Below are 10,680 nucleotides of genomic sequence, written 5' to 3'. Positions count from 1 at the left end.
GTAAAAAGATCAGAATACACGATTAGTATAAATTCATTAAATGATGTAAAAATGTGCACACAGTAGGGGTTTACATAGAATATAAAATGGAAAAAATAAACGCTGAGTTGTTAGGGTGGTAACAGAATGGACAATTGTTTTGATTTTACATTTTTCAAAATACAGTTTTTATACTTTCAATGAAAAATATCTTTTTTGGGTGATAATCTACAATCCACATTTTACCCTTTTGCTTCAAACTCAGCAATTAATTAAGCCCAATTCCAAAAAATTACGTGCGCCTCTTTCTCTTCCCATTCTATTTTTGCCCTGCGTGATCTCTAACAAAATTTAACTTGGTCTGAGAAGGCATTCTTCAAGAAGGAGTCTTCATTGCTCAGTTGGAGAATGGAAATGGCTCAAGTAGTTTGACTTTTCTATTAGTTATTTTGCCTTTTGCCTGTCCTCTGTCTACTAGCTCCTTAATCCCAAATTCGTGGTCTAGGAAACTTGGCTGGAGGAAGTGGTCCAGGAAGTTGCCTGAGGCCACTGGGAAAGTTGGTGGCTAGGGTTTATCTGCATTAAAGATCCCTAGTAGAGAAGGCAAAAAAAATGCACATCTTTTTTAAGGGCAGGGAGTATCTTGAAGTGAAGCATGCTGTGCTCTTGTGGAGTAGGAAGAAAGTGGTTTCAAAGATGTTCTTTCTCCTCCATTTTTCAGCCTAGCTGTAGGCTTTGTGGTCTCCCTGAGTAAATCTTTGTAGACATAAGGTGTTTAGGCTTTTTATAATGAAAACTTCTTAAAAAACTGTGTTTTATGACAAGAATGTAAAGAAAGGTTATAGATTTTGCTTTATCTCTGAAAAATTCTAAGGAGCTGCATAATTAGGTTATGGTTTCTACAGATTTGTCTTTCTTGGACATGGGCCCTGAACAAAATGACCTCTCAAATTAATTTCAATTTAAGATCCTGGCATTTAGCTAGGAAATCTCCTGTCGGAGAATACTCCAAACTCACTGTTACGTGTAATTCAGAAATGCTACATCTAGCTGCCCATCCACCAGCTATAGCTCCCTTCTCCATTCAGTCCCAAAGGAATCTTAACCTTTTATTCAGAATCTGATAAATAAAGGAAAAGGACAAACAGACTACAGATTAATAAACTGCTCAACCTCCTAAATATCTCATCTCAGCTCTGTCATGACCTACTTTTGTGAATTTGGCAAGGCAATTTTTCTTCTTCCTGAGGTCAGTTCCCTCTGCTGTGCAATGGAAGATTTGGAACAGTTGCCTAGTAAGATTCCTCACATCTGGTGGGATGGGAAGGACTGAGAAGGACTACTGAGTCTACCTCTTCCTTGGAGACCTGAGTCATTGCCATCTGCCTCACTTTGGGAGGCGAATGATGTATGACGCTCAAAGAACTCAGGTCTCAGGAAAAGCTGTTTTTCTTTCCCAGTGAGTTGAAAACTGTGTTTAATATAGTTAAGCAATAGTCACCATGTGTTTAGTTTTGAATAAAGGCTAAAATATTGGCATGCACGGGCTTTGATTTGAGTCAATACCTGTTAAGAGCCTTTGGCCATCCTCCTTTTCTTCCTCCTTCTTCTTCCTTTATCTCTTTTGGCTCTGAGGAGGCCTCCTGGCCAGATGGTGTGACTTTTATCATTTTTTCTAGTCTTCTACTTGGTAGCCAAATGCCAGGCTGGCCCTTAAAAAGCAAGAGTGAGTAATGAGGGCCCCAGAGTTCTGGGGACTAATCTGTACTCAAGGGGGAAGCAACAATAGTCAGTAGTCTGAGCCTCTGGGGCTCCTGCGACTGTTGCAGTCTGGGGAAAGAAGAGGGTATGGGGTGGGCAGTGAGGGCCTGTAAACACTTCTGCAGCCAGGAACCAGATAGGGATTTCCTCCAGTTTGGCAGAACTTGATCCTCACTCCTACCCACACTCTCACATACATACAAACAGATAAGCCTTACTTCTAGAATCTCAGGACTCTATGGAGTATAAAGGATCACATGGATCATTTCACTTCAATCTCCAGTCTGATACATGAGCCCCATATAGCATCTCCCATAAGTGTCCATCCAGCCTCTGTTTGAACTTCTTCAGGAACTCTCTTCCATTAGCTATTGCAGAACAGATTTAAAGTTTGTTTGTCTCCATCTTGCCTAAAATCTTGATATTGTACTACGTATGCGACCATTTCCACAAACACCTAAATAAGCTTTAGTATTTCTCATCTTAAAAACAAAACAAAACCAAAAGCAAGAAGCAAAAACAAATGAAGAAAAAGCTCCCTTGACTCTGTATCCCCTAAACCTACTGCTCCATCTTCTCAATCTCCTTCACATCCAAACTTCTCCATAAACTTATCTATGGTTTCTCTCCATACTTTTTTGCCAGCCATTCTCCTCATCTTACTCTAGCTGGCTGAAACTTTTCTTATCAATATTGTCAACCAGTTCCAAAACCAATGTTGTCTAATCCAATGGTAAATTTTCTGTTTTCTTCTTACTTTAATTTTCAGTGGCATTCAACACAGCTGACCTCTCTATCCACCTTGAAGCATTCTCTTTTCTTGGCTTTTGTGATACAATTATTTCCTCATTTTCCTCTTGGCTTAAGGGCTGCTGCTCCAGTTTCCCCTGTGGGACCATTCTCAACTTGAACTGGAAATTCCGGAGTGCTCCAGAGCTTGTTCCCAGGACCTCCTCTTCACTTCATTTTCCCTAGATGTTCTTTGTCGATCTTAAATTTCCAAATACCACATATACTCCAAATATTAGCCCTGATCTCTCCCTAGAACTTCAAAATAATATATCCAACTAGGTACTTGACATTCCACTTGACAGCTAATAAGAACCTTAAGCAGATTAGCCAAAACACGACTAACCGACCAGCAAAACCAGCAAACAAAAATCGAACTCTCAATTTTCACCCTCTTAATGTTCATTTCCCCCATTCACACTGATTCAGTAAATGACACCACCATCTACCCAAGTGCTTAAGTGAAACTCTAAGACTTATCTATTTTACAGTCTATATCTAATGCAGCAGCAAATCCTATAACTGTACTTCCAAAAAATCCCAAATTTCTCTACTCCCTTTTTCTCTTAGCAACCTTAGTCAAAAATACCGTCATATTTCACCTGGAGTACTGTAATAGCTCTTAATCGTTATCCCTGATTTCACTCTTGTCCTTCTATAATTAGTTCTCCATACAGTAACCAGAGTAATCTTTCAAAACTCTCCTGCTTAAAACTCTCCCATGTCGGCGAGAATCAAATATAACCTCCTTACACCATGGTCTAAAAGTTATTACAGGATCCCTGACAGCCTTTCTTACTCATCACTCGCTGAGCTTCAGCCGTGCAGCCTTCTTTATGTCCCCAATTAACACAAGCTCTTTCTCCCCTGAGAGTTCTGGGTCTTCCTCTGCCTTCCTCCTAAAGATGGTGGGCTTCTCTTCTCAATCAATCTCAGCTCAAACAACAGCTACTCAGAGAGGTCCTCCAAGACAACCCAAACTAAAGAACCAGACAGTATTTACCACGTCATCCTAATGTAATTCTCTGCATAGAACTGATCACTATCTGATATTTCATAACTCAGTTATTTATTTTTTTTTTATTGCCGGTTTCACCTCACTAGGTTGTGAGCTCCATGACAGCAGGAGCCTTGACTGTATCATTTACTCTGGAATTCCCCAGTGTGTAGAACAAAGCCTAGGTTAGTGTGAATTTTCTTAAATAAAGGGTAGGTCAAGAAGCTCTTACTCTTAGACACACCAGCTGATATGATTACACTAAAACATTACCTTTTGAAGGCTTAGATATTCAATGATTAGGTGGCTGGAGAAATTTTATTAATTTTGACTCTGTGTTTCCCATTCTAATGTGTTTCTCTATTGTGTCCTCTAGAAAACTCCTAAGTGAAGCAAACACGTATGGGCTCAGTTCATCTGCTTAACTGGCTCAATCTTGTCCATAAAGCTCAGCATTAGGGTTTCCTTAGACTGCTATTAAAGTTTTTTAAAAAGTTGTGGTAAAATACACATAATATTAAATTTACCATCTTAGCCATTTTTAAGAGTACAGTTGAGTAGTGTTAAGTACATTCACATCATTGTACAGACTCCAGAACTCATCATCTTGCAAAACTGAAACTCTTTTTCCTTTTTAAGAAGTCAATTTTTTAAATTTCTAAACAAATGTAACAAACCTAGACTTATTGAAAATGAAATCAGTAACTAAGATTCTGCAGGCCCCATCCCCAACAGGCACCAAGGCCTCTGCTTGGCCTGACCCCAGTTCCTCAAGCCTCAAAAAGGACAACTATGTGAAGAAGCCAGGGTCGACCTCATGGTCTCACTCTGCAATGCCCTCTGCCCACCATCAATTGACACAGATACCCTGGATCAGCACCCTGGGTCGAGGCCCAAGGAGGGAACAGCGAGGTTCCCAGGGTAGCAAGGAATCATTGCCACACCCCAACCTGCTAAAATCCCAAGTTAGCAAACGAAGATAGAAGGAAGACTGGTTTGCCCACCCGCTCTTCTCCCCACAGCCACCCCAAAAGACGGCCTCAGATCTCCGATCAGTAACACTGTGATTCTGAGATACCAGTGGGGAAATGATAACTTCCCATTTCCCCTTTCCCCCAGCTTCTGGTAAGCACCTTCTTTCTGTCTCTATGATTTTGATACTCTAAGTACCTCAGTATTTGTCTTTTTGTGACTGGCTTATTTTACTTAGCACAGTGTCCTCATGTTCCTCCATGTTGTAGCCTATATCAGAATTTCCTTCCTTTTTTAAGGCTGAATAATATTCTTATTAGAGATTTTTAGCCTTACATTCTTGTCAAAGACTCAGATCACAGAATCTCCTCATCACAAAACTTAAAGGTAGACTACTTCATTTTTCTTCGACACTTCAAGGTCAAGGTCCTTGACACTTCAAGGTCAATTTTATTTCCACCAAAGCACCGTTTCCTCCGTGCCTTTCAAGCGTCTTTAATCACGAAATCTGGTTATTCTATTCTATGACCCAACACCCCAGAGTCTGCTTGTTCTTCAAGCTCTATTTGCTTTCTCACTGTCTTTTGCAGTGATGCATTTCCTCCAAGTTACTTAGGCTATAGGGGATGATATTCAGCATGAGTTCCTGCTCAAAGAACAAGAATACTCTGGCAAGACGGCTTTAGCACCAGGGAGTCTCTTTGAGACACTACCATCATATTTACACAGAATCAACTTCCTTCTGCTCTATAAGTGTCAAAGAGGCGCATTATGAGGAGAGATATTCTGAAGGCTTAGCTTGGGTCTCATGTATTTATCTTCGGTAGCTACTCTCTCAGGAGGATGGGGTAAATAACTGCCCCATCTTGATTTCCTGAACATCCCAGGACACCTTGTCTGACAGTCCCAGTTGTCAATGTGGACTAGATGAGTGACACTTTTTCAAAGGAAGTATGAATTGCTGTAAATGAGGAAACTAGAAGGCATGCCATTTAGGCAAAACATCAAAATTCAGTGCCCTGCGAATAGTAAATAAACATATTTATAAAACATTCTCACAATGGGGATTATTTTATCATCCTGTTTTTTCCTGAGAATAACTAAGACTGAATTATCACCAGAAAACAGTTCCTTAACCTATCCCAAAGAAAGAAAAAAGACAACACATCTCCTAAAGCATCTGGCTTCAAGGGTAATTAGGAAATTTCCTTGATGTCTAACCACCAAATACCTTACTGTAGTTTTTGCCTCACCTTATCTGTGTCTATGGGCCATTCATTATACACTGAAAATGTTTTCCAAACACTCCTTTTAGAGTTTTCTTCATCAACTTGTTCTGCAGGCTATTGATGAGGGGATTCAGCATAGGAGTGATCACACTGAACTGTAAAGAGAAGATAAACTCCAAGGGAGAACCTGAGGTTGGTGTGAGATAGCATAAACCTCTTGAGCCAATACAAGAGCACTATGGTGAGATGAAAGGAGCAGATGGAGAAGGCCTTGCTTCTGCCTGTGGTGGAGCTGATGCTCAGGGTAGTGGACATAATGCAAGTATAGGAGAAGAAGATGAGGAGGACAGTCACAAGACCATGTATGAATAAGACCAGACCAGGACAGTGAAATTGGTGGAGACATCAGAGCAGGCCAGAGAGTAGAGATAAGGCAGCTCACAACTGAAGTGGGAGATAATTTAGGCCTCACATAACTCTAAATTGACAACTCCAAAGACATTGATGAGAGCATCCAGAAAGACCAGGCTCCCTGAGGCCAACAGCAGTCTCACACACAGTTGGTTGCTCATCACCTGGCTGTACAGCAGAGAACGGCAGATGGTAACATAGCAGTCATAGGCCATTGCTAGGAAGGATTCAATGCCCCCAGTGGCAAACACAAAGAAGACCTGGGTTACGCAACCTGTTATTGAGATCATTTTCTTCTCAAATAAGAGGTCTTCCAGCAACTTGGGCAGTGAGCCCAAGGAGTGGCAGATACCCAGAAATGAGAGTTGTCTCAGGAAGAAGTACATAGGTGTGTGGAGGTGCGAATCAGCACTGATCATCAGCGGCCTCACCAGATGCCCCATCAGGGTCAGGAAGCAAACCCTGAGGAACAGCACAATGAGCAGAGCCTGGATATGGGGGTCAGCAGAGAGCCAAAGGAGGATGAACTCGGTGATGGTGCTGTGGTTTCTCACAGTCAAACAGAAAAAACTTTCCCTTGGAATAAAACAAGTGTTTTTAAAGCTTGTTTTATGCCTCTCTGTTTCCTCTGGACCTCAAATCCTTTCTCTGTACACATTATTTCTTGACTCTGGAGTCTAGATTCAAGTTCTAAACCACCTTTGCTAACTCTCTAGATTCAATAGCATCTTTTTTTTGTTTTTGAGGAAGATTAGTCCTGGGCTAACTGCTGCCAATCCTCCTCTTTTTGCTGAGGAAGACTGGCCCTGAGCTAACATCCATGCCCATCTTCCTCTACTTTATATGTGGGAACCCTACCACTGCATGGCATGCAAAGCGGGCCATGTCTGCACCCAGGATCCAAACTGGCGAACCCTGGGCCGCCGAAGCAGAACGTGTGCACTTAAGCGCTGCGCCACTGGGCCGGCCCCTCAACAACATCTTTGATTTTCTTATATTCTACACCCTCAACCATAGATCAATTTGATGCCTTTAGGTATTTAATAAAATATTTAGATGGAAAATCGATCACAGCATTTGCTGATGCAGGCAGAAATTGCTAATGTAGGAGTTAAGGAGATAGTTGAAGGGCTAAATTTACTACAAAGGAATGGCATCCAGAGTATGAACGGAGGAGTTTACCTTGCGAATAAGAATTATTTATCCATTGTAAGAGAGAGGAAAGCAAAGAATGTGGGGAGAGATGCAGGGAAGGTGGGAGTTTTAATGTCTGGAAGGAAAGGGAGTTCCCTATTTATTGCCTCTGTGTTGAAAATAAAGTGCAAGGTAAAGTTAATAGAGAGGGTACACAGTGAGGAGACTGGTGTTAGAAATAACCACATTGGATTAGTTGCAGTGGCGAAGTCTAGTCAAGATTTTTGGTTATAAATTTGACTCCAACGATCATTGTTGTGTGATTTTTTCCTCCTGTTTGGTATATGTGGAGAGTAAGTAAGTAGTTGCATTTATGTCAGACCTGTGAAGTAATAGACGAGATGGCTTATGGAGGTAAGAAATTTCCCAGGTGATTAAATGAGTGAAACTTGTCTGTATCAGAAGAGAAGTAAGGATATGAGTGGCATGAGAATGAAAACAGGATAGACACAAATGGTCGGCGTTCTCAACGAATGTGAAGAATCGTTGGTTCAAGACACTAGCTTAAATGAATCAGAACGAGAAGTGACTTTTGCAGGAGAAAAGTGTCCAAAATTGAAGGTGGTTACTGAGTGTGTGAGAGAAAATATCCTTAGAGGGAGGGACACAAGGAAACTGGAGACTTGGTATCATTTTATTTTATTTTATTTTTTCCCCTGAGGAAGATTAGCCCTGACCTAACATTCACTGCCAATCCTCCTCTTTTTGCTGAGGAAGACTGGCCCTGAGCTAACATCCATGCCCATCTTCCTCTACTTTATATGTGGGACGCCTACCACAGCATGGCTTGATAAGCAGTGCGTAGGTCCACACCTGGCATCCAAAATGGAGAATCCTGGGCCGTTGGAGCAGAGCACAAGAACTTCACTGCTACACTACTGGGCAGGCCCCTAGGTATTATTTTAATTAAGATGATGAAGATTTTTTCTATTGCTAATTTTTTCTCTTCTCTTAGAAAAGAAGTCACATGATGTTAAAATTTTAAAACTACATTGAAGTTTTACAATTTAAAGAGCAGAGCACAAGGAAGTTAACCCAGAGATATCCTAGATGTTCTGCTGTGGGAAGGCATGTGTCCTCAGTGGGTCATGATTACATCTTTCCTCTCTAGATCCATAATTACGTTTTACTCAATAGTGTTATATTCTGACTTTGCTACTTTCTGTGTCCTCAGACCAGATTTAGCTAACTTTTGCTAACCTAGAATACTGGTTCCCATGCTAGAACTTGCTCAAGTTCGCTTGCCGTGACTTCACATTGAGACATAAACTCAGACTCAAGGTCATTGTTCAAAGTTGTTGGCTCAATCAGCTGGTTCATCCTGGTCTTCCCTGGCTCTTGAGTCTATGACTCTAGGCTGACATGATGAATTACTTAAAAGAAACTGAGACTTTTTCCCATTGTTTCTTCACCCAGCAATCAAACTCTGGTTAGATACCAGGTCCAAATTACTGTGAACATAATCCAATGAACCAATCAGTAGACAAGGCGGCAGAATTCATTCAGATCCAGTGACAAAGATGTTTAATCAGCTTGTGAAATCTGCATTGAGAACTGCTAGGGAGGAGTTGCTTCAGTGTATAATTCCTATTTTTATTTTCTGTATAATGTGATATTTTGACATCTTAAAAATCTTTCTGGCTGGGAAGAGACTACCCTCACCTGGACTAATTCTTAGAGATAGCATAGGGCTCAGCAGGGAGCATGCCTTTGATAAGCAAACTAACCAATCCAGAGCCATGCCTCCTCTACCTGGCCTGTATACTCCAGGAGGCAATATTCCTCTGCCTTAATCATCCCAGAGCCAGGGATCAGGCAACCAAGGATCATTTCTATAGCTTAGAGCCTGCTGAAATTGTTCAAGTCAGTTCCAAACTGTTTACCTTGCCCTGCCTTGCCTTTCCAGGGAAAATCCCAGTAAAGGCTCTGGGCCATGCTCTCTCTCTCTCCCCTTCTGCCTCTTGACCATAGCTGGTGCTTCCCCATGTGATACTGTATAGCGTGCCATGCCTAGTTTTTCTAGGACCTGTGAGTACAATATGTTTTGTTTTCCTGAGCCTCTCCTGTGTCTCTTCTTATGGCTGCACCTGAGTGACCATCACATAAAGGAATATAGAACATATAGTTTTCAGGAGAGAGTCAGTAAGTCCTGGGGAAGGTAAAATTTTCCCTCGACTCTACACTATTAAAGAGAGGATGAATTGTGTTGTTATTTTTTAAAAATCTGGGTACTAGCAAGCATTTCCATAAGTTTCCAATCTCCCATCTGAGATAACCCCTAAAAAAGTAGTGGCGGTTGGGGGCCGGCCCGGTGACACAGTGGGTAAGTTCGCACGTTCCACTTCTCGGTGGTCCAGGGTTTGCCAGTTCGGATCCCTGGTGCAGACATGGCACCACTTGGCATGCCATGTTGTGGTAGGTGTCCCATATATAAAGTAGAGGAAGATGGGCACGGATGTTAGCTCAGGGCCAGTTTTCCTCAGCAAAAAGAGGAGGACTGGAAGCAGTTAGCTCAGGGCTAATCTTCCTCAAAAAAAAAAAAAAAAGTAGTGGCAGAGAGAATCAAATCAAGAAATCCTTCATCCTGGCAGTAAGTAGAGAGACAGGCCGCCTAGGTGATTTTAGGGACAGCACAAATAAGACCTTCTCCCTCCTCCCAATGTTCAAACAAGGCCTCACTTACACCATTGGGTGTAGAGATTCTTGGAACTGTGAAAAGATTTCCAACTTTGGAACTGAAGCTCCAAATTCAAAATATATATATGTTGCTAAATTATTTTCTCACAGGCTGTGCTAAGTGTTAATGTCAGCAGTCAGAAGCTTGACATCTATAAAAAGAAGAACAGGTTTTTGTGTAAGGGCTATTAAAAGGATAATGAATGATCTCCCTAAAGCAAAATATTTACTTCCTTTTCCCTGTAGCTGATTTATTTTTCCTGCCTAAAACTTCTTCATTCAGGATTTATTTCTTCAGACTGTGCATGCGAAGCTAAAATGCAAGGAGCTCTAGGAAGCAAGGAATATAATAACTGTCGGTTCATATCAACAGGCCATAGACTGGGTTTATTGGAATCTGTGAAAAGAAGTGCTACTTTAAAACAGTTCCTTGCAAAATGTGACATACAAGAAGTACTTAGCAAAGAGACTTGAAGAAGCTGGATAAACTAGAAAAGAACAGAATGTCACTGTTCTTGGAAGATACATAAAGATAGGTTGCTTGGAATAAGAAACTCGGGGCTCTATATAGTAGCATGAAATCCCTCAGTTTATGGTAATGTACTGCTCTTGGAAGAAGAGAACCAAAGGCAAATGTATGAAGGTATTAGAGACAAAGTTTAACTAGTGTAG

General features: G+C 41.3%; 1 pseudogene; it reads right to left on the bottom strand.

The window, feature by feature from the left end:
• Positions 1 to 5,762: 5,762 nt before the first annotated feature.
• On the bottom strand, positions 5,763 to 8,652 carry LOC124227684 (olfactory receptor 8S1-like; annotated as a pseudogene).
• Positions 8,653 to 10,680: the final 2,028 nt, after the last annotated feature.

The sequence above is a fragment of the Equus quagga genome, chromosome 1 (genome assembly GCF_021613505.1).
Source record: "Equus quagga isolate Etosha38 chromosome 1, UCLA_HA_Equagga_1.0, whole genome shotgun sequence".
In the NCBI taxonomy this organism is placed as follows: Eukaryota; Metazoa; Chordata; class Mammalia; order Perissodactyla; family Equidae; genus Equus; species Equus quagga.
The sequence above is the reverse complement of the archived record's forward strand: the minus strand, read 5'-3'. Positions and strand labels throughout refer to the sequence as shown.